The sequence below is a fragment of the Zosterops lateralis genome (assembly GCF_965231275.1).
Source record: "Zosterops lateralis genome assembly, chromosome: 1".
Lineage (NCBI taxonomy): Eukaryota > Metazoa > Chordata > Aves > Passeriformes > Zosteropidae > Zosterops > Zosterops lateralis.
The window spans coordinates 20,140,358-20,166,463 of record NC_139762.1 but is presented as its reverse complement, the minus strand read 5'-3'; positions in this window follow the sequence as shown (position 1 = coordinate 20,166,463).

The window sequence follows — 26,106 nt, the reverse complement described above, 5'->3', positions numbered from 1 at the left end:
AGTGAAGGATTACAGGCATCAACAGTCACAATGACATTTCAGGGAAAGAGCCTGAGAAAGGGCCAACCCAGACACACAGATACACTTTACATAGACCTTTAAGTAGTGTTTGACACATGGTTTCAGTAGGAGCTACTGAAAATTCATCAGTGTTTTCCATACTGTCCTCAAAATATCGTCAGTAAGAACAAACATTTTAAGTCTCTGTATTTTAATATAAAAAATTGGAAACATATTTTTTAAAAAGTAGAATAAAATTACTGTTCTTATTTTCTCCTCCTTATTTTCCTCACTTCTTTGGGACAAAAAGAAGAAAGAATGGGTATGTTTTCCAAATACTCTGCCTTTGTCCCATTTTTCAATCTGTGGTGAATAAGAAAACTGATATAAACTGATGGGAGACTGTTTCCTCCACCACTCACATTTAATGCTTTTCCCTTCTATTACTTCTTCTTCTGTTAAAAAAAATAGAATATAGGGATTTTTATATTTTTTCATTTTAGAAAAACTCTTGATTACATTTTAAAGTAAGCATTCTATATTTTGCCACATTAATACTGTGTCTGACTAAGGTTTGTCTAGATGAAAATCAGCCACTTGAATACAAAAACCTATTGTAATTTAAAATTTCTGCACCAAAAAATGCAAATCAGTGATAAAAACAATAATTCACAACCAGGTAAAGTTTTTTACAGATCATGTAGAATAGTAAAGAAATTTAAGTAAAGGAAATGTAAAGGTTAAGACATAGTATTATACAGAAACATAAAGCATAAATATGATATATATTTCAAATATGTAGAAAAACATAGCATTGTATGATATAAAATCTGCATTTAGTAACTTGGAAAGTACATCAGAAAGTGGTTGCAGTAAGGAAATAACACAGATCTAGAAATCACAGAAATAAATTTTAAAACTCCCACGTGTTGCTTCGCGTATCTGTCTCTCAGGTCAGCTCAGCGTCAGCTGAGCCACCCTGCTAGCTGTGATACGCCCAACAGTACTTTTGCGTGGGTTTTTGGCTCCGCAGCCCCTTTGCCTTAGCTGTCTCGGCCGTGGTTTGAAAGAGGGGACACTCCGGAGGCTCAGGGAGAAAAGGTTTTATTCGGGTAACTCAGGGGGCAGCCCCTGGTTCCAGGCCTGTGCCTCTGGGGAGTGACCTCGGGCCTCGGTTACAGGGGGTTTTTGTTCCCCCAAAATCTCAGGGGTGGACACAAGTTACAGAGACCAATCACACAAAGCCAGGTGGGTAAGGTCAAAATGCAATACACAACATTAACAAATCAGGTGGATTTGGGATGTGGCCCTGGGAGACTCACCAATCCCTGTCAGACACCTCTCCTGAAGGTCTGGGGTCTGGGGGATGGTGGACATGTGGGGGAGAAGTACAATGGGATGGGGGAAAACACAATAGGACGATCGAAACCCAGGGCAGAGGATTAGAGTTGTCTTGGCAACTCTTATCAACCTCTGATAAGCACATTCCAAGACAGTAACTTTACCTGGCTAGGGTTAAAGTCCAATTCACATCAAACCTACAACTAAGAAACTTATGATACCATTCCAGCACCCCCACACCCACGAGTAGATTACATTAAAATAAATACATGTATGGCTGTTAAGAAGACCTTAATCTAATATATGAAATAATGTCAGTGAGAAATATGGGAAGAGTCAATGCTATATCAGAAATGTCAGTGACAGTGTCGTTTGTAAGACCTCTTTGCAAGAAAGATGTAACTACAGAAAATACTTCAGCAGTTTTAGAGTGCCTAAGTGAAGGCACTACATTGCAATACAATACCAGGAATGCACAAGATGAGACATGGGAGCAAATCTATAGCCAATGTAAATTGTGATGGCTCCATTGCCTTTTTCACTGGCAGCTGGCATGGCTGCAGGACAAGCTCAGTTGGGAGTGTTCAGACCCCCAGGTGCACTTGCGGGAAGCTCAGAAAGCAGGAACAGGAATGAATGCTCCAGGCACAGTGGGGCAGAATTAAAAGGAAATTAAAAGAACTGAGAATGTGTAGCTTGGCTAAGCATAGGATTAAAGGACAAGGGAAAGGGCTCTTGCTATGGGTTGTGAGTCATCCTTTAGTACAATACATGAAAACACACATATCAGCAACGACATGAATGTAAGAACAGGAAATTCAGACTGAATGCCAGACAAATATCCTTCCCGAAATTATGTTCCATAAGACCAAAATAGTTTCCAAGCAAAATCACAGAACTTGGTGACTCTTCAGACCAGGCTGGACAAATCACTTAGAAAATGAAGATAAATAAGCTGCTTTACCAGGACCATAGACTGGACTTTTTTAAAAGGTCTTTTGTCATTTTCTAGCACAACTTCTATAGAAATAAAATCATAATGTTGAGAATAATAAGTATTGGTCTAAAAGCATTGAAGTTAAAAATATTCCTTGTGGATGAGGTTTATCCAAATAATGTAAAAGAATTGTAAAATATTAAAAAAAAAAAAAAAGTGAAAATATACATGGAATTTAAGTCTCAAGTCAAAACCAGTTGTGAGTGCAGTCTGGCTGCACTCTCCCTTTAATGCCACCTATGCTTCTGGCGCACACAGCTTCCACACTGCCTAATGTTTGTAATGTTTATAAAGTTCAGAAGAAGAGCAGCCTTATTAATATGAGGACAAAAAGGTATGAGAGGAGACCATAAAATCTGAATTTAAAGGCTATAAAAAAGCAGTCTGAGGAGATTTAATTTTGGTATATAAAATCATAGACCATATTGTTAATGTCAAATGCACTTACCCCTTTTTTTTTTCTGGGAGACAGATAAGAGGACAAGGGGCATAATTGTAAAGTAAAGAAAAACAAATTTGAAACTGATGTCGTGTGTCCCATTTTCCTTTACACAGAGACGCAAGTGTATGCAGAACAGCTTATGAGTCAGAGGCTGAAGCTTAAACACTGGAGGATCATTCAAGAAACAATTAGGGCAAAAAGTATCCTGAGGGGATTAGAGTATTAAATGAAAATGAGCCTTAATAGACTGAATAGACTCCACTTAGTCCCTGAAATTTATTATGTTCATAAACCCCAAAACAACTGGAGTAGCAGAAAGATAAAAGCTAAAAGTAGTCTACTCACTTAATAATATATTCTACTTTCTCTGTATTAGGGTATGATTCTGGTCTTTGCATTTGCTGTTGAATATTAAACGCACAATTAGATTAGGGGTATTTCAAGACATTCAGAATCTGCTTCAGGCAAAATTAACAAGAGCATTGCCTCTGAAATTTGGTACAGCTGTTACTAATAAAAGAACTAGTACTGCAGGCTGAAACAGCTGGAGATGATAAGTGAAAATAGAATTAACGCTCGGTAATGCAGTTTTGTACTCTGGAGGGAATTCTGGACAAAATCTGCGTGTGGCCTCAGATCTGATGGCCTTGTTCTGTCCAGGACCCCGGTGACATGGCATCAGCACTCTAGCACTGGCCTCTCTGCAGATGGCCACACAAGTTCTGACAGCTGGGAAGTTCATGTGCTTGGCTGGAAGGCCATACACATGTTGAGACAGAGGTGAAGATAAAAGCCTGAATGTTAAACTTTTTGCAGAAGCCCAGTCCTCTCTTGCTGCCCACCCTTCCCCTTTCCACCCAGGAGACCATGATGTCTGTCTTCTTCCTATTAAAACAGTATCCCCCCTTCATGACATGTTCTGTCTGAACTGTTTTTGTGTGTGTGTTCACTCTTTCCTGCCCACTGCAATGCACAAGCATTGAAAAGCATAATGTCACACAGCTTTAAAGTCTCTGTTTAGGTGGCAACTTTATACTACAAACTCTTATAGCACTTCTCACTAAAGAATTCAAGACTGGTGTGCAACAGAAATAAGGAACCTCACAGTGAAAAGCAATTTTCTACATGGTACAGACATTTCCTGCATTCTCAGAGAGATTGGAAAACAGGTACTCCACCTCCAGCTGCCTCAGAGGCAGAAAGAAGGTGAACAAAGGAGCACACATTGCCCTGGGCTGTCTAATCTGATATCCTGCTCTAACAGTGCTTCACCACCTGCTTTGGAGGAAGATACAAGACAAACATAGAATGATATACCCTTGAGAGGAAATTTCTCTCTGACTCCAGGCTAGTAGCGGTTGCCTGTTTCTTCCTATTCCAAGAGAATTTGAGGATCCTCTGCTATGCAAATGTAGCTCGTGGCTAATGAATGGCGTATGCCTTGTCCCCAAGCTCAGCTTAGAGTTTTGCTCAGGAGCAAGGTACCAGGGAGCTTCCATAGAGACTTCAAAATCTGCATGAATAAAAAGGTTTGGGGAAGTGTGTGTAACAGAGCACCAGGCTGCTCTTGAACTTGAGAAAAATATAGTTGTTGTCTCTGGACCCTGTTAGTGATGGGACGTTAAGCTGAGGTGCCTGAGACAATATCAAGGACTGAAGACCTAATCCACTGGAAATAAAACCTAAACCTAAATACTGATCTCTTTTTTTTAGGTCTACAAGAGCTGGACTTCTATCTACTTTGGGCAGCTGAGGTAAATAGGGTCATTTAATAGACGGACTGCATTGTATATGCTCCCAGGCCTGGCCCTGTCACAGAGGAAAAGACAAGAAGAAATTTTAGAAAAAGGCTTTTTTGAATTTGAACGAACATTGTCAGACTGTAACAGCAAACCAACTGAACTCTTATGAGCTGTTCCTTTGAATGGGTGCTGCACCAATCTTTGAGATTTTTCTTTCCTGACAAAATAAAAATAAGAAAGCCTAAGATTCTAGCATTTTTAACAGGACTATGATTTACTCTAGCAAGCTTACCTGCTAAGAGTGAGAGAAGTAGGTAAGAAGGTGCCTCACATCAGTTACTTTCCTGTTATCATCCTCCTCTCTCCAAGAACTGTTCTGCTATCAGGCTCCAGTGTATTCTGGCAAGATCTGGGCACTTCACAGCTGCATCTGAAATTACAGTATGTCTACTCTTCCCTAGAAGTATCCTTGAGGTCTCTACTGTAGGATACCTCTTGTTTTCATAACTGCTGTCTGCCTCTGGGTTGGAAGAAGAAGGGGATTTTTGAGTACTTTCCCCAAAAAAACCCACCATACCAGGTATAGGTGTGGCAGCAGGAGATGCCAGGCACCACAGTAGCAGTGGTAGAGTGCCTGAAGTGAGAAGTCTGTTAAAAAAAATGGGAAAAAAGGCTTCAGTAGGAGGATGTTCAAGGGCAATAGGAGCACCTTGAAGAACCAGGAAGGATGAGGAAGAGATAAGGAGCTCTGAAGTAGATTAATGAGGAAAAGTCCACAGTTCTGGAGAGAAAAGAGTAGGGAAAGTTTGAGAGCAACTTATAGAAGAATTGTGGTGGTGAAACTGTAGTGGAAATTAGACTTAATTTTTGAGACAGAAATTATGACATCTTGGGGCTGTCTGCTCTAGGAAGTGCTGAAGGTTTTATAATCTAAAGGGTCGGACATAACATAGAACATCCTCCTCAGGTGCTTTTTCCCAGAAACCCGTTCAATAGTAGGGCAATAGCCCCCCTAGGAACCTTCAGTAGCCTATCTGGTTCTTCTATAGGGCTTTTTCTCCTTAGGACCCCTGCCCAGTTCTCCCTTGGCCTCCATCTGTCTCTTCCTTCTTTTGCTACTTTATATATATATATATATATATATATATTAAAAAAAAAACTTCTCAGAGCAAGTGCAGGTGTTAATAATGCCGTGGAATGTGCTATTCTCTTCATTCCATGAATATGTGTCATGTCTTTGCACAGAGAATGCCAGTTGTTGGACAAGGATTGCATATTTATTGTGAGTGGGAGACTTATTGAAAGCGCATTCAAATCATAAAGAAGTCAATTGACAAGGGGTACTTGAGCTAAAAAAACAAAGCTTCCTTCTAAATCAATCATGGAGGGTGGCAAGAATGAAGCATCTAAAAATTACCTATTCAATACCAGATTTCCACTGAGCAGTACCTGACTCTGTGCAGTCAAAAGGCTGGACTCCAGCCCACAGCTCTACAGCCAGGTCTGCTCCTAAGATCTAGCAGCAAGTGTCTTGTCCACACAGGGCAGGGGAAAGAAGGGATTTCATTATGATAACTGCTTTTTTTTTGGTTCTGTCTCTTCTTTCCACATCCTCAGTGCATGCAGCATACTCCCTGCCCCACAATTCTGAGTGTATGCTGCTTGACCAGGCACCTTCCTCTTTCAATTTGTTCCTTCAGAATTTATTCACTGATTCACACAGGACTGTGTAGACTTGCACCATTATGGATCTGGTTTCTCCTCCTTATACACATAGCAATTAATTTGCAGCATTTCTCCTTGTGTATAACAGAGTCCTGATATTTTTAGTTTTTCTACTTAACTAGTTTCTTTCTTGGGACACTACTCCTTTTCCATAGCAGCACAAAGGTTCTGAAGGAAAAAGAGTGTCTGCCTTTCTTACCCCTTTGTTTTATCCTCAGCCATGCACTCTGTTTCCAGTGCCCTAGACCCAGGTTTGACAAAAAGCATCTCTCTTTCAACTTGCATTTTGTACATTACAACCAACACCTTAAAATGATGGAACAGAGCCCAAGAGTTAGTGTTAGCCGAATCACAGCAATTCCACATTTCCAGACTGACAGGACTGTTTCTGCTTAGAGGAAAGCATTTGTCAACACTTCATTTCATAACCACACACAGGTCACATAGCTTATAATAAACTAAAGATATTGCATAGCTTTTCTACATGCAACAGAATTCTTTTGAGAATCGAGATGTCAAGAATAATTTATACTCTTCTCTTTTTGTACCCCTGACTGGACATGAATAAATATCAGACATCCTGTACAGCCTTCTTCCTATTAAATACTCTTTATTAACATCTGTTAAAATTAATAGGTTTTTTATCCTCTCACCATTAATCATTTTAAAATGTGCTGTGTTTGTTGTTAGTGCAGTATGGCAGGCAGTAGAGACCCTTCCCCTCTTCCTTTAATCTCTAGCAAATTACATTATAGTGGCATCCTTTGGGGCTGCAGAGTTTTGGATACATCAGCATTTCCTTTTACTAATATCCATTTTCATCCTTAAAATTACACTCTGCAGTGTCTTGACACTCTGCATGAAATGTTAGGTCATGCATTTGATTCTGAAAAATTTAAATGTGTCCATTCTTGACTCACAGAACAGGCATTAAAAAAGAAAAAAAAATAGAGAAAAAAAGGAAAGATAAAAAACAGCCTGTTGCAGTGTAAGATTTAAGCCCTGCAGAATTCTACATAAGTACATCTGCGCAAGCATTTCTAGGTGGAGGAATTAAGGCCAGTGTTTCAAACAATATCACTGAAATCAACAGACTATTAGAAACTTCAATCTTTAGGAATTCCAAAAGAAGCCAAGTGAACATTTGCAGTTTTTCAGAATAAACCCAGAATGATGTGTATATTCATCACAATTGAAAATCATATTCGTATTCATGACTTCTCCCCAGAACCTTTCTCAGGTCACACAACACCTGCTGTAGCTTGAAAGGTCGGTGAGGGTCTGTCCTCCAAGGCCAACACACCAAAGCTGTGCTGAGTGTGTGGGTACACTGCAAACAGCAGCCTAACAAGAGGGAGCTTTTCTTAAACTAAAAATTAATGCTGTCTACAGACAGCATTAAGACATGTAAATATTTTATAACATATTACTGTGCAATTCCACGTACTTCTCACACAAGTGGCCCATGCAGAGCAGAAGTGATCTGAGGTTACAGAGCAATATGGATACAATTCCATTTTATTTGAGGAATAGTTTACAACTGAGTAATTAAAGGCCATATTGCGATGCATATGCTCCCCTGAGTGAAGCAAATGCTGTTGACAGTGTTCATGTCTACAAACAGAAGGAGATTGAGGAGATGCAGAAGGGGGTTTTTTTCAGTCTTGGAACATGCCCAGAAGATATCATGTTTACTCTTGTGCTTGCAGAATCTTTTAGAGACATGCTATTGCCTGCAGCACAAAACATGCATCCACATTGGATGATTTCTTCCCTGCTCTTGGATGAGGGAAAAACAGGATATAAACACATGGCGTAGCTGCTGGCCTGGAGAGCCCTTCAGTTCCCTTCAGATTCTACAGAAACTGAGGATAATCTATACATGAGACTCAGGAGCTCAGGAAAAAAATTTAGATTCTTGGGCATAGAATAGGGACAAATAAAGTTCACTAATACAAAAGGAGAAAGAACACCAAAAACCCCTGAACATTCTCAGAAACACATTCTCATTACAATCCCAAACAGCTTCTTTCTACAAGCTATCCAACTACCATGAGTAAGGGGATCACAGCCACTTACAGAGGTGCCTTGGCAAGCACAGTAACAAACAAAGCTTTTACTAGTGACTTCGGTGCCACTTAAAGTTTTTTTACTGATTCTGACTTTTTTCACATTTTGTTCCCACTTTTCACTGACTTGAGTCTGTTTTGACAGCAAACTAATATTTCTTTTAAGAAAAACTATCTAACACAAGCAAGGCCAGAGACAGAATGAATATGCTCTGGATCAGTGCCTGAGGTTCATCATTCCCCACCAGATTATATAAAAGTGAAACCTGGAAAATGAAAGGTGACTATATTTTCTACATCATATAAATCTATAGTAACCCAATTTACTTTACTATAATTATTTTTTCATGGACGCTGAGCAGATGCTCCAGAGACAAGAAACAGTGTGAAAACCCATCTCTGAGAGGTTTGAGGAGACTTTTGCTGAGAAGCCAAGGGTTTGTAAGTCAAGGTCTGGAGAAAAGCAGAAGAAAAAGATTAATAAAAAGGGCACTTACAGTGCCAGTAAATAATTTTATGGACAAACACAAGGGGGGAAAAATTGTGTCAGATCTTGCTATGTCCTTGTAAAGTTTAACATTTGATACTCATCTTCCCTCAGGGCTAAAAGCACTTTGTATCACCTGCTGGAGGAGGCAGGAGGTACCATAGGGTCACTCTAATCCTTCCAGACACCTCTTCCTTCATCCCCAACTGGTGAGGGAAGAGACTCAAACTGCTTTCAGGTGAAAAAGGGAGCACAGAGTCTGTGTGTGATCACTGGTCAGTCACTCTGTTCGTCTGTCAGACCCCACCCGTTTCATCTTCCACACACAGGTTTGGAAACGTTGGGCAGTTCCAGCTGCATTTGACAGAAGGTTTTAAGTCCTAGCCTTTTGGAAAGGAGAATTACATCTCCCAAGTGATGTGACATCAGCTTTCCAAGTCAGAAAAAGGGTGGCTTCAAACACCATCTGGGTGCCTCTGGTCTCCTCCATCTGACACAAGAGCCACCAAGCGAGAACTGGCAGGTCCACTAAATCTGAGGACACGCCACCTTCCCACCAACATGTCATCTGGGATTGTGGTTAATAAGGCCCTACAGGGCAGATGCTTGTTTTCATTCTTAATGGAAAAATCCCATCAGCAATCAAAAAAAATGGGACACGCAGTCATCTAATTATAACAGGAAAATAAAGACTTTTTATGCCATTCTAAAAGAATCCGTGAATCACTGTCAACACACCTGTCACCAAAGTTCACTCTACTTCAAGAGTATGATTTCTATTCCATTAGTATGGCACATCTAGAAAGGTTCATAATTTCACTAAGTTGAATTCAGCTTAAAAAATTTAGGTCTGGATAGAGTCATTTTGCTGCAGATTTTATTATGTCACAAATTTGCCTTTGAGAGCAGACTACGTAAATTAGAGGCGCAAGCACAGAGTATCACTGCCCATGTCCAGAAATCTCTATCATCTGGCAAGCAATGATGTAAATAAATATAAAATCAAATTCAAAAAATAAATTCATATGAACTGCTAAAAATAAGATTTGAAGGATAGATTTCCAGTCTCATAGAATCAGGTCATTAGAACATAGCAACTTAGGGAAATTAATTGACATAATGACAACATATTTTAGCAGAATAATGTATTCTCCTTCTTTGCCTTTGTAGTTTACCTGCTTCGTGTGGATATGATTCCAGATTAAACTGACTTTATTAAACAATAGCTTTGTTAAAAATAAAATACTATTAATCTATCAGTCATCTCATCAAGTGGAAAGGCTTTATGAGATCACTAGCTTAAATAAAATGAAACAAACTGCTTCCTCAGCTCAAAGCACAGAGGAATTGTCCCACATAATGCCACATCTACAACTGCTGCTTGTGCAACATGCTGAGACAGGCAGAGATGGGCTTTGAGTTCCACAGTGCATAACCACTGACAACACAGAAAATGTCTAGCCAAGATTTCCTTTTAATACAAGTCAGTTTCTAAAAAATTCAGCTTTTGTAGCAGTCCTTGGAAGTCTAACATGAAAGAAAAGAATCACTGGGGATTCAAGGAACAGATAGCTGGTGTCAGTGTAGCAAGATAAGTGTAACTGAAGTCAAATTTTTGCATAGTCTAAGGGGACTCTGTGTCATTTACCTTCTGTGTCAAATATTTATCCAATATCTGTGTCTTTCAGTATTCTGGGAAGGTGGTCCATAATAAGCAGGAACTAGTTACAGAGCAATATTAGCCAAACTGTTAGCAAACCTAACAGAAATACTAGGGCTGGACCTTACTGTGAAGAGGGCCTGGACATAATCCATGTTGGTTTAGGCATTTACCTGTAGTAGTTCTGTTAGAGATCTAGCACATCTGGACCTCATGAGAACATGGAGATGATTCAGCCCATATAGGAGTTAAATTACTTTTCCAAAATAAGTTGTCACAGTTCATCTTTTTGACCATGTTTCAATTCATTCATTGAAAATAGGGTGAAAGGAGGTTCTCATGCCTACATTAAAACTTTGTCCTCCTTTATATCACCAAACTTACATGAGCAGCCCCTACACCTCTCACCCAGAAATGCAACTATGCTCATATGACAGTGGCTACACTCCTACCTCCCTAAGGAGGAAAGTGTCTCCCTAATAAATTTTACACACTTAAGGATGCAAATCAAAAATCCTACAATTCTGCATGTAACTTGCATTTCCTAAGTGTAAATTGCATCTAAGATACTTCAGGAAGTAGGTCACAGACTTCCATCTTATTTCATGCATTAAAAATGTTTATGACATAACTTTAAAAGTAATTTTTCAAAAGTCACTTCTTCCGAACATTTTTATAAGATTGCTCCCTAAAGCATTCTGAAAAATGAAGGCTGGCTGCTGCTCTATTGCAGTTCTCCCCTCCCAAGAGCAGCAGTTTCCTGCCATGTATTTTTCTGTTCCAAAGCTTACCATTAGACTGGACAGGAGTTTAATAATAACTAATTACTCATGTTATGCTTGATATATCCCTGCAGCAGAGCCCAAATATTGTATGCAGTACATCCTCCATTGGTTTTGCTGACTGCTGAAATCCCACCATGAACACAAATTTGAAATACCTATCCTTTTACAGAGACATTCTCTAGAATTTCGGAGGGAAGGATATATATGTATACTGCATGTTATAACCACATGTGCATACATACATGCATCTTTGTAGTCCATACATTTCTACATAATTTTATTATAATTTATATGTTCAAAACTCAGGTAACTGGTAGAGTAAAATGGTCAAAAAGTCTCACTAAGAAACTGCAGCACAGGTTTAAGACCTGCTCTGAATTCCTGCTAAGAGCTGTCTTCAAGGAAGCAACTGTGTGCTGGCTTGCTGAGCTAAGGAATTGAAGTGGCCAGACATGCCAGCAATTTCTTTACACGGGATGAGAAATAAGCGCACCTTAACCCCATTAACTTGATGGGTCTTGGTCTGATGTTGTCACTAAGGAATTCTCTGAAAGGCTTGAAAGATGGTAGAAGAGAGAAATATTCAGTGAATATTTTGTGTAACTCCTGAAGGTCTCTATTACTTTTCTGGAAAGTACTGTTGGCTCATTCATATTCAATGCCATACAAATTTGCCAAAGGACATATCTCCAGAGAATTATTTTCTTCACTTTTAATACGGAGGCTCACCCAGCTATTCTAGGTTTGCACTTCCCTCTTTCCCCAGTATCATTTCCTACGCTCTTAGAAACCTCAGATGCTCCAATTCCTTCCTTGAAGCAAGGCATGATTCAAAGTTAGGAAGAGGAATTTGGCTTTTGATGCCAGGCATCTTCCTTCTGCATTCAGCTGGAATTCATTACCTCTTCATCCAGTGACCGGATCTAAAATTAACTCCACTGGGGAAATCAACAGACATGTATGATAGCCTTACAGTAATTTTATTTGCTTACATGTATTTTATGAGAGGCAACCTCAAATTTTATAGAACCATTCAATTCATGTCTTTCTCATGGCAGATACAGGGAATTCGCCACTGCTGAATTCTTCACTCCAGTGTTTCCTGTTTAGTAAGTCTCTACTCATTTCCTAATACTTTTCCAGACATCAGATGGTCTGAAGTAGCTAGTGAGGTAGAAAACATAATGGGTTTCTGCATGGAGGATATCCTGCCTGCTCACTAACTCTACAGAAGAGTGACTCAAAAAATTGCTCCACTGCAGCTGCACTGCAGCTTGAGTTATATTGGATATTAGGAAAAATTTCCTCATGGAAAGGGCTGTCAAGCATTGAAACAGACTACCAGGGAAGTGAGTCATGACCCTTGAACTTGGCAGTGATGGACTTGGCAGTCCTAGTTTATCAGGTGGACTATATGTTCTAAGAGGCCTTTTCTAATTTAAACTCTATGATTCTAAGTACACCTTATTATGCAGTCTTGAGCTTTGTATTAAAAGCAAAGGACTTAATCTGAGTCATTACACAATCACTTTCCTGCCCAAGAGACAAATTGTTCTTGGTTTCTGTTTGTTTGTAAAGCAATACAGTGATAGCTGCCAAGTCATTAAAATGCTACAGGCTTCAATCATAATTTTTAAGATCATTTCTTTATTTACATTTTAATGTCCCAAAGGTGATTAGCAATTTTACTAGAAGGTTACTTTGTTATTCTACTGCAAGGTCCTGGATGAATTTCAGGTGGGATTAGAAATTCCTTTGTACCCAGAAGCAGCACCTGGAAGTGTTGCTTTTATGGAAGCGTATGGCAGCATCCAAGCTTTGGCACTAATCCTGACTGTCTCTCTGCACTCTCTTGCCATGTACCTCTATTTGCAAAGTTTCATCAGGCTTCATTCACTGACCATAAAAAAACAAAATACTGAACCATTCACTGCCGCTACTCAATAACTGATTTCTGGGGAGTAAATCCAAAAGATCTGCAGCTTTGCATAGTGCTCTGAAACCACCATTAACATATAAAATGTAACTAAATAGCATACAGAAAATTAAAAATTAATATATAATTGTTTCTTTGTGCTTTGTTGTTAAATCAGAGCTGAGAGATTAAAAACCTAGTCTAAATCCACTGGTGTGCCTAGAATCACTGATTCCTGAAGCTTTTGTACAATCACCACTTTATATTCTGTCCATACTCTGGATGAATAAACCTGTTTAGTGTCCTAAACTAAGCTAAAATTTGATTTCTATAGGCACACAAGAACATATTTTCTCATCTAAACTATTATTCATCTTAAAAATCAAGTAAGAGCCCTGTTATACTTTGAAGTGAGAAAACTTGGACTGAAAATCTCAGGAGGGAAGGTATTGTATTTTATACTTCTAGTTGTTTGGAAAAAGTCCAAAAGCAGATATATAGAAAGGCAAATATAATGAGGAGAAGTCATCCAAGTTCTTGCAAAAGTTCAAAAAGGATTGAATTTACTTTTGAGATGAAAACTTTTATTTCATGTTCAGTACTGGTATGTTTTGAGAGATTTTGACCTGAAATTCAGTATGCAAAGGTGCTTCATCAACATACACTTAAAGAACTATCACATGGACATATCTGTGATCCTCTGAACTAATACTTGTGGGTTTTTTTAAATCTGTACAAGATGAAAAAATCTGAATGTATCTCAGATGCAATGTCAGGCATAAAAGTGTGCTGACTTTTGTACTGAAAGTTACTTCTTTAATAATCCTAAAATGTTAATTAGAAATTGAGCAAGCAAGAATAAAAAATAATTCATGGGTTATAAAGTTCTAAATATCTTTAGTATCCTTTCATCTCACCATGGGTACATAAATTCTTAATACATACACACCCTTAATTTCTCCTACAAATAGCAGATACTTAGCCTGACCCATATTTTCACAGACAAATTCATGACAAACTGTCAATTCAACTTAAAAAAGCAAATTTTTTTTAAAAAGTGTTTAAATAGAAGCAAACCAATAAGGACAATATTTACTTGAGATAAAATTTTGTGATCAACATTGCACCAAGGCACATTACAATATTATTGTAAAAATAAACATTAAATCTTCTATTTTCTAATTTAACAAGACCACTTATGATCTTCAGCCTTTCATGCTCAACAGAACCTAGATTTTATTATTCTGCAGCAAAACATTTCACCTAAAGTGCCCCCCTCTATCTTTTACTTCTTTTGTAACCAACAAATCCAGGTTCAGATTTTCTCTAATGTGTATTCCCCTGGTTCCTGATGAACTAGGTTAGACTGGGGAGGGTTTCTGTTACAGGAATGACAATGTATTTACATGAAACCTTCCAGGCAGAAAAATGCCATTCCTGACAAAGAATCTAGGAGTCACCTCAATTATTATTGCACTGTAGTCATATCAGCAGAAAGCAATCTTTCCATCTTTTTCTGAGAGAAGTTTTATTTTGAAGGGGATAATAAAAACATTTACTCTGAGATAAATCCATCCAATATTTTAGATTGAGCCACTTAATGAAATTTTACTGAAGAGCAGAAAGGAACCATATCTTGAAGCAATTTCATCTAAAAAGACTTATATTAAATAAAAAAAAGCCCAGATCTAGAGATCCTCCTGTAGTTCTCAACACAAAAAATGTTTAAAATTGCAGTGGAGATAAGCCTGTTTAAACAGAGGTAAATAAAAATCCCAATCAGAATGGTTTCAGCCAAAAATGAAATAAAACAGACATGATCATCAGCTGGTGGATAACTTCATTACTTTTAGCTAATTTTTTAATTTATTTATACCAAACAACCTCCTCTCTGTTTTGTCTGTCCTTTTTCTACAGGAAAAGCATGAATAGAATTTTAATCTACGTGAATTTTGCCTCAGAAAAGACCAAAGATAATTTCAATGTCAACTCGCACAGAAAAGGTAGATGTAGATCTGGCACAGAGCTGAGAACTGCAAAGTTGAGCAACATATTGCCTAGCAGTAACTCAAATTCTAAAATTCACAATCCTATATACAATCGATGAGCAGAGGAAGAAAAACACCTCAATTAAATCTTTAAAAACAAAGTGTGAAGTAATCCAAGTTAGCTAACCTAAAACATTGGGGAAACACTTTACTAAGGCACAGGTCCTCATTCCATCCATCTATGAGGCATCAGCTCTGTAAAATGAGCTTTAGTGAGGCCACTGAACCAACTTCAGATTTACTCGGCAACTGCTCCTGTGAATGATGGTCCTAACCCTCCTCCAGTTCCTCTTCTCCTCTCCTTTCTGCCAATTCTGACAATTATATGGTTCCCCAGTGATCAGCTGAAATCAGGAAAATATTCATTTTATTGCTAGAGTTATCTGCCACATTCTGGTAAATGAATCAATACTTTGACAAACTCCAGTGCAAGGTACAGTTTGCAGGGTGCACACAGAGCAGGTGAAGGAAGGAGAAGCAGAACAATCCCTTTTATTCCACCAAGTTATTAGATCAACTCTGCTTGACTAGTCATTTTTTTGAAGTAAAATCTTCCTTTGATCAAGATCGTCAAGTCCAGAGAGCAGGGTAAAAATGGTTATTTAACTAGTTGTATTACAGATTTTTACTAGTGACTTTATGTATGTTATTCAGATAGCTCTAGAATGAGGCAGCTGATTGGTCCTGAGATCCTGAGGATTGCAGTTTTTGGACTTCAATTCTTTAATCTTAAGAACAAAACATGATCTTGTACTCTGTAAAACCTGCAACTTTATTTCAATAATGTAAATATCAGAAATTATATTTAATCTAATTGTGTTTCTGAAGCCTTTAGCCAGCCACCTCTCTAAACTATGGTGCCTCAGTGACCTGGGATGCTCAATCCCTCCAGAAAGCTCTGCTGAAATCCACTGGAAGCAGAGGACCTTGGTTCCAGCTCTGTGGGACTCATCCTTCAGACAGCACAGCACTAGTAAATCTTTCACATAACACAAGGAAGGGTAATAAAATAAACAATACCAGTGTAATGAGAAAGAGACAAGGATCTAGAGAGAGAATAATTGCAGATCTCCTGATAGATTTCTAAATGTGAAAGAGAGTCCTGAAGAGAAGACAAGATGATGCTGGAAGTATCAGTACTAAATTCTCCTAACATCAACAATTTCTATTGAGTAATTTACTGGCTGAGAATAGAGGAGAATTGACAACAACACAATCCAGGGTGATCCTGTGTTTCTTAGGGCATATTTGATTCAGTCTGTTGCTCTACAAAGAGAAAAAACACTACTCCAAAGCATCACATAGTCTGGGTATGAACACTGAGCATTTATAAACTCTCTAAATAGCTTTTATCTGATTCCAATTTCTGATTCCACTGGCCACCTGCTATATCAAGAGTCTTTCTTCACTTCTATCTTCTCTGGGAAATAAATCTAGTGCTGTTTTTTGTGTGATGGTGAGCTGGTACAGGAATCTCAGCACCCATGTACAGGATATATATTAAGCAAATGCTGCAATAACCATTGACAAAAGTGCCCTGAGGGTCCCCATTTCAGGTCCAGGGCCTGACACCAGGGCATAATGCAAGTTAGTACAAATGAGGATACTGTCTATTCCCAACATTCTTAACCTGAGACATTTTTTATTGCTGCATTCTCATAAACCTCCTCATTAAAAACTGGAACACAATTTTGAAATAAAATATGATAAAACTGCAGAGAAACACCCACCTGGATTCCAGGCCTGAGCAGCTGCATGAACCATCTGTGCATACCATATGTTTAGTGCTTGATTTAGGGTGAATTAACAGGGCTTGGAGGTAGACTGAATAGTTACAGTACAGTTACAAAACTGCTTTCCTTCACATTTTCTTTAAATCTCCTTTATATTTTTCTGTGATGTAATTTTTGATTGTCTACAGGTAGCAATCAGTGCATATGAACAAAAGATTTATCTAGTCCCAAAGAGGAGTAGATCAAATACCAGCTCTTCATCTCCTGTTTCAGATCATTGATGTTTGTTTATTTTTTAGAAAACCTGTTTAGTCCAACGTTTTAGTGCTCTCCCCTAAAGAGTAAAATTTTTTTAAAAATTAATCTCAGAAGAATTTGTTGATGAAATTAATTGCAGAACACCTTGGCCTCAAGCCATGCTTAACTTTACCTGTAGTGAAAGAGTCCCAAGCAAGTGTTCACAGTGCTGCAGCTCGGCTATCAGGCTCCAGAATGTAAGCTCATGTTCACCCAAGGATTTGGAAGCCACATGTCAAAGTTGGCTCAAATTTCACATGAATGCAGATCAAAAGCTTCAAGGACTTGAAAACATACTTTAAAAACAACTTCATCGATCTAACGGAATTTTAGTTTGCATGTGAAGATTTGTTTAAATCTCAAGTGATTCAGAAATGCCAGAGTATGAACCTATGTGGATAGAAGCCAAAGTTAGCTTTTGGATTCTCTTTCATACCAAATATCAAACCTGCTTTTTTATTTCCACCAGATAGAATTGCAGCTTGTTAGCAACATCCTAAGACCAAGAGATTTTAAAGGGCTGCAGCTGAAACTGCTGCATTTTTTATTCTGCTTGCAAAAATAACAGTATATTATGAACACCTCCAGAAAATACATAGTAAAAATTATGTTATTAGTACTAATAATCCAGCTACACAACATCTAAAATCTAGCATCTACAGTAAATGCACTATCTGTAATAGTTTTTTGAATCCATAGAACATCCATAAAATGCACAAAAATTTAAATCATTTGAATTCCTGCCTAATTACTTAATATAAACCCAAAGCAATTAGATTCAATACTATGAAGATAGACTAGACAGACTAAGCAGTGTTTAGAAGCCATGTCTTTCCAAGATGCTGTTAACAAGCTACAGTTGTGGCTTTTGGACAAAGTAATAGAAGACCTGAAAAATAAAGCTATTAGGTGCACAATAAAGAGACTAAAAGGAGGTGTATATGGGCATCTAGTGAGAAATTATTATGAAAACTTTTAGAATGTCAATGCCAAAAATCCTCCTGTTAGAAATTTTATCAGAAGTAGGTTTCAGCCACATCGGAGTGTGTTCAGAGATAAGTGTGTGTTAATTCTACTTCTGTATGCAATTTTCTGTGGATGTGAGTGAATCCAGTCTATAACATCTATGTTCAAAATTTCTTTACTAAATCTTATTAGATTTCTTGCTCTTCGTGGTATGATTTGGAAATCTCACAACAAACATTTTCAAAGATTTTCACCATCCTGAAAAGCAGAAATTGTGCAGTACCAGCTGGTTTTGCTTGACTCTAATGACATTAAAAATGAAACTTGGAAAATTACTATTGTTTCCAGTTCCTTTTTAAGGAGGCAGAAAATGTTAATATATGTTTTTATATACGAAGATTTGATGCTACACTTTAATTATTCTATAATAGATGAGAGATTTCTGCCCAAAAGTATCATTTTTGTTATCATCACCCATTACTGACAGAACTTACTTTAATTATTTTATTAGTTCAAAAAGAAAATTTAATTTCACAATAGTGTGACTTCAAAAAATTCAAAATTCAGGAAAAAAATGTTCTGTTGGTAAAAAAAAAAAAAAAAAAAAAAAAAAAAAACAACAAACCTAATTTGCATCAATTTATTTTATCATTTCATCTTAGTTGATTGGATGGTAGTTTAAATCAAAAGGTCTTAAACAGATACCATCACAGTTCACATATTCCTAAGGGGAGAGTGCTAGATCTGGATTACAAAAACTTCTCTTTCAACAGTACAACCTGGCCTTCATGCCAAAGAATGATACTTTTCAGCATTCTTTTGAAGCCACATCTCTCTTTCAAATGAAAATATTAATTTTCTTAGCCTGTTTAGCTCAGTAATACCAAATAGACTCATTAACATGTGATAATGAGTCAGATGATAATGATAACCTTTACCTTTTCCTTTCCTTACATTTCACTAAAGTTTGCCATGAGGACAAAGAACAGAATCTTCCATCCCTCACCTCTGTTTTCTGATACCTAAACTTCTTAAACATCCTCTCTCTGGATGTTGCACAAGTATTAAATGTCAAGACCAATGCATTTCTCATTATCACGTTAGATTCCACAAGTCAACAAGCAGCTGCAGGTGATGGCTGCTACTGAGCTGACCTGTTTCACAACTCAGGACTTGGCACTGCTCTTGCTACATGGGCTCTCAGCAAATGGTAATGGCTGAGTGCCATGTTTAGAAGGCTCAGTTTGCTCTTTCACATGTATTTGGGACTCCAGCCAAGACTTTGAAAGGTAAAATCCTATAAAGTTAGGCAACCATTTCCATTTGCAAGGGCCTTAAACAAATGCTTTAAAATCAAATCTATTTTGTTGGTTATTAGATACAGATGTAGATACAGCCACTTTGCCTTCTAAGAACCTAAAGTTCCAAATCCTGGCTAGCTTCACAGCTTACAGAATTGCCATACAGTCTTCCAGCCACAAGATTAGACACTGCAGGCTGTGCCATGCACAAGCCAGACTCCATGCCAGACACACATACCATCCTGAACACAGAAGGTACACATGCACCCTTTCTTTGGCAGGAGTGGGTTGGGGAAATCCTTAAGAGCAGAGAATCTGAGAGATATGGCTGCATAAGTGTCTGTGCCCAAACAGAAACTCCACATTCAACTGACAGACACCTAGCCATTCCCCTGAACTTACAACCTTCTGCAGGCCAGCAAGCCTGTAGAGCTGAGTAGCAGATAACTTCATTATATATACCTGGTTTGGTTCAGATGTTCTCCCTATTTAAGTCCATTTGATAAGTGACCTAGCTGGTATTTTGAGCATACCTCCTCCACCAAGTGGAGTATCTTCTGCTTTCCTTCAAAATGCCAGAGAAGGATCTGCCATTTGTTGCTTTCATATAAACTCCTACTTGCTCCTGTGCTCATCTTGACATTGGGGAAGCAAGGGTTCAATAAGCTTCTCTGCCTAGAGATAAGGCAATTACTAGTTACCAGGAAAACACTCAATCTGTCAATTCTAAGCATTATGAATGGGAACACAGACCCAGAACTTTACAGAATTGGAGACAGAAGCAATGGCAATGGCAAATATTTGACTTTGTAACACAGAGTTTATGGCATTTAACCTGGACCAGCACACATGTGACAGTGGTCATAGCTGCTACTGCTACAGTTTAACGGCCAACCATTTAATGAAAAATGTAGGAACCACTCAGAGAGAGAGAGTGACAATCCTAACAGTGAGGCCCACAAGTGAATCATGCTTCTACTCATGCACTCCATCTTTCTCTAAGACAGTATGTAAGCAAACTAGATGTGTTCATGGCCACTGCCCAGCCCTGAGGTCATGTGGCATAGAGCAACAGATCTACTCCATTAAACTTTTCTAACTTCCAAAATGAGATGGCCACATGCAAAGTGACAGCCAGAAAAGGTTCCTGGTATGCACTTGCTCCCAAATTAAGTAGGAGAACTGTTCGGGAAAACGGGAGGTAAAAGACACATAGTTGCCCATTTAGGGCATTTAGGAGTAAACACTGAGTTTCCAACACCTGGCAGCATTTCCTGGAGCTGTTTAATCCACTTGTAGAAAATATTTAGCTTGATTCCTTTTGCCAACAACAGTTTCCACACAAGGAGGTGACCCTATGTCTCTGTTGTCCATAGCCTGGTCAGTGTAGACCTGTCTGCAGGGAGATTTGTGGGTCAAAGCCACCCTGGATGCAAGAGGGGACAGGCCTGGGCTCTCCTGAGAGCTCTTGTCCCAAAGCTCTTGGGCAAAGCCAGCCTGCCTTCATCAAGCCTAGCTCTAACAGGATGTTGTGGCCTGTGTTATGCCAGGCACAGAACCAGATAGCTCCAAAGGTTCTTTCCAACCTTGACTACTAATCAGTGATGCAATGATACAACTGCATTTTCTCACAGTTAATAACCTGTAAGTGAATATTATGTGTGCTTAAACAGGAGTCTTTTAGCAGCTTCTTCAATTAAAGATATTGCATCTCTCTCACATACACAGCAAAAAACTTTCTTCACAGGAGCATTTGGAGAATGACCTAGAATGAATTCCTGGAATGAGGTAACCAGGCACAACCTGTTTCATGGGGCAAATGCAGATGCACAGGGATGGGATCAAAAGAGGATGTCTACTGCATGTCAACACTCCCATGAACTCAGATGATCACTGCAGAGATTTTTCAAACAAAACTGAATTCCATATAATTTCCTGTAGATCAAAATTTCTGGAACACTTTATAAGATCAGATTTGTTAAGCCTGGAGAAGAGAAGGGTGAAAGAGAAATCTAGTTGCAGTCATTTACAACACAAAAGAGTGTTACAGAGAAGCCACATAGAATTACACTGTGGTGCACAGCTAAAGGACAAGAGGCAGTGGTTAGAATTTGAAACAAGGGAAATTCTGATTACACATTGGAAAATATTCATTTACACGGGAATGGCTAAGCCTCTGGAAAAGGATGATCAGACAGGCCATGGAATTGCCATCCCTGGAGATTTTCAAACCACCACTGGATTGGCCCTGAGCATCCTGATCTGAATTTCAAGTTAGGCCTACTTTGAGACATGATTGAACTTCAAGCCCATGAGGATCCATAGATTCCTACCAAAAAAAATCATACTGTTATTCTATGGTATTTTCTATACAGCACTGAAAAAAAAGGTCAGTGAGACTTGGCTACATTTGGACAACATAATTGTATTGCAATAAACCCATTTCTTTATCATCCATATGTTGCTTTTTCTGAACTTTTTTACATTAATCCAAACTCTTTTAACAATTAAATCTTACCATTGAATTAAAATTAAAAGGCAACTTGGCTTCTCATTCAAGAACATTCATTATTTATTCCCCAATAAAAAAGTAGTATTTCTATTTCAAAACCAGAATTCATTAGTGACAGAAAGTACAGACACTTAGGTTTAAGAAAAACATATACAATCAAATTTATTCTTGTCAGTTCATTTTATAAATTGTTACCATTTTATAAATTGTTATTTAATAGCCTTCTTTTTCTGGTATTATCTGCAATATAATCAAGTCAATTACAATTCTGGGGAAATTTTTATATTCAAGTTTAATGATGGAAGCATTATCAGAGCAACATCTCAATTAATGGAAAAACTTGGGATAATTTAAGATGAAATTGGACATAAGTTTTACATTCAAGAATATGAACAAGAAATCTGTTGATTGGTTAGTATTGTAAACCTGTGGCTCAGCTACTTATGAATGTGTTTCTCATGTAATCTCAGACTTTTTTATCTTGGTCAATAAATTTTTATGTCATGTAATTTTTCACTTAATATTTTTTCCAGTTTGCTCACATTTGTTATTTGTTTTCTCATATTGATGAAATTTTTTTTCTCTCTTCATTTTCTAGATTGATTGTTTAACATTTTGATTTTTGCCTTTCTGCTTTTTATTCCATATGGACTTCATTTCTCACACTTGCCTAGCACATCTCTCTTTTTTTATGCTGAGAAAACTCTATCTACTAAAAGTAGGAAAGTATAAAAAATGAAACAGCTCTTCTAATTAGTTGGATAGAAATTTTCTCATTTTCCTGAGAAAGCAAAACTTAGAGGATTATTTCTCCAAGAATAATATATTTCTTCTTGACAAGAGACAGCTCAATTCTTTTACATACCAGACAAGTTACAACAATGTAAGAATAGTTTCCATAGGATTCAGTATTATCAAAATCTGATAACATTCAGTGAGGCATCTACATAACTTTTTTCCTGAACATTTCATTTTCAAATGTGTCAGAGAAATTAAAAGAATGTGTTGTTTCTGAGAGATGGAATGCATAAAAAATTTAACTTTCAGACCCATCTAAAATGTAGTCAGGTTTTGCCATATTTTCCCTTACCAAAGCTTTGACATGAGTCTTTAATATTCTGCTTATCACAGATATTCTCTATTGCACTGATTCAGAGATTGTATATGGTCATTAATTTTTGTGGACTTCATCACACATGCTTTGACAGTAGACCACAATTAAATACTCATTGTCTCATTAAATTGTTGCAGTCAGCAGTGTCTGCCAAGCTTAATGAAGCTAATATGAATATCTCAAATGATGCCACAGTTAAGGGAATGTTCTACATAAAAATGCTCACATCTACCACTCTTCAGAAGTCAGTCATGGTGTTCTAGTCTGCAGGCTGAGTTTGTTTTGCAGACCCTGTGAGAAATCAGTGTTATTGATTCTAAGGTTAACGGCCCATGGGTATAAACAACCAAAGCCTTACTTTTTTGCTTCCCAGATGTTTAAATGCCAATTTTACAAACATAGCTATATTTCTGAAAAAAAATCTTTGAGAAAATATCTTTTCAGTGACAGTATTAGCTCCCTGTTCAGCCTCAGGGATGAATTCTATATAGACATCAACACTTAGGCAAGAGTGATACCACTTGGAATATTGAAACATTTACTGTAATTCAGGTGTTACACATTTTTTCCCCAATGTTGCTTTAAACACTCTTCTTTCATTGGCAGAATTTTGGCTGAAAGTGACTAAATTAGTCAGTGAGAGGAATATTTCTGATACTTCTTATCCATAGATGAATTTATAGTTTTAGAAACAATGAACAAAAGTAAGAGAAAGGCTTCTGTCTTCAGTAAGGGAAGGTGAACTATAAATTAAAATCTGAAGATCCTTTTAAAATTCTAGGGGCAAAAAATGAAGATAAAGCTACCTCATTTAAAAATGTATTCCAGGAAGCAGGGAAAAAAAAAAAAACTTGCTGTGATTGTGGTAATATGTAGCCACATCTTCTCAATCTGCAATCTGACAGATGATTTTCCTTTTGGTTAAATTTTTTACAAGGTAAGACAAAGAGTCACTCCATTTTCACCTTTATGTTTCAATCACCATACCTACTCTAATCAGCTAAGAGACTCCTGTTGTACTATAAACTGTAAAAACTATATATATGCTAGAGATACATTATTCAAAATACAAAAGTGCATTACTTTAGGTATGACTAGGGCTCTGTTTGTATGAAATATTACTTCTCTCTACACTGGAAAATATATTTACCATAATTTCAGACAGAATTGTCATAAAAATACGTGCAAATATATCCATAGCTTTTTAAATATCAAGTGGCTTATGACCTTAGAGGTACCTTACAAAGAACGTACCAAAAATGCTGATTAAAGAACAAAACTTGATGCGAATCACTTCAAAGACTGCTCCAGTTCATTCACTTAGTGACACTTGTAAAGCAAATTGTGACTCTAGTATGATTTGGGTGCTAAGAATAATAGGGAAAAAAATCTTGAATGCTTTAAAAAGAAAGACAGGAACATAATTATAAGATCAGTAATATTTTAATTAATTGGGAGAGATGCACTGAATTGATTATACAAATGATGTGCATTCTACACAAATTTGTCATCTAAACAATTGTGACTCTCCACAGTGGTTCCTGACTCAATATAAAAAAGAATTAAGATCAGAGAGACTCTTTTCTGCTCTTTTGATTGCACAAATCACAAATATTTGGAAAAAAATAAACAGGTAAACAAAATGCAAAAAAAAATTTCTTTTGTGGCTTGGATAATAAATCTGTGAGACATATCCCAGATAATCTGTTTTCAACAGAAGCATTTTGCAAAAAAATGTGAATTTCAGAGGAAGGTTGCAATCTTTCTAGGGTTCCTTTTATATGTCAGCAACATGCTGTTCAATAATACAGGGTTATTTGATAAAAGTCAGATGTTACCCGCAGAAAATGCCATTGTATTCTGTTGGTTTTTTTGAGTACACAGAAAATGACACTTCAGGTATTTTAAACTTAGAGTCAGGATTGTCTGTGCATATTTATTGGAATACAGAGTACAGTAGAAAGCAGCATATGAAACAAAACTAGAGACACAGAGCATGGCGTTTTATCCTGAAAATCTGGGTGGCATCACTGGCCATCACTATCCCCTGTGAAACTCACAAGCTTTTCAACTCAAGGATGCGAAAGCCTGTTACCACACTGAGTTAATGATCCCTGCCCAGAGCTATTTACCATCCATTCTTCCTCTCTCCATTGCATCTAATCATTAAAAAAATATAAATTCCCCAAATATGCAAGGAAAATAACAAGAAAGCACAAAGAACCAGGCAGGTCATTCATTTTCAGGTAAAGTTAGAACTGAACAGGACACTCTGCCCTACTAATTTTACTATATGTCAGGTAATTGTGTCCCTACAAGAAAACCCCAGACAGAGAAAACTGTTGTGCTTTATCCATCTTCTGCACATAAATAGGACGTGGAAATCTGTTCCCTCTCATTACAATCTCTCAGGATTAGTGGTCTCTACAGAGAATCTCAACAAATAAAGTCTATGCAACATTCATGGACAAGGAAAATAAACAGAATCCTCTTCTTTTGGAAGACTGTTTGAAGAATCAGACTGGTGCCAGCTTTATTCAGCTAGGATCCTTCATCTGATTTTGCATTTTGGATTTTTAGAAAAAATAAATAGTAAGCAAAATAATTTGCATTCCAACCTGTCCCAGAAAGCACTGCAGAAGACAAAACTCTTCTGAAATGCTGATAGCCCAGACCAACTTTTCAAGATTAAACTGTATTCCAAAACCTGATATAATTAACCAAGAAGGTCAAAAATCCTGTTAGGCAGCAATCCAATCCTTTCTTCATAATCTGCCTTGTCCCACCGTTTGGGCTGGGATGGCAGGAGAAAACTTTGTTTACAGGTACAATGTGTACAGTCCGACTCACAGGGGAAACATGCATGGCTTAAATGAGCTTTGTACTCCTCTGATAACAGGCCATCTGTGTGCCAGCTGTCCTCTGGTGAAAAACGGAGCACACAGAATGTTTGCTGCGGGGCTTTTCACACA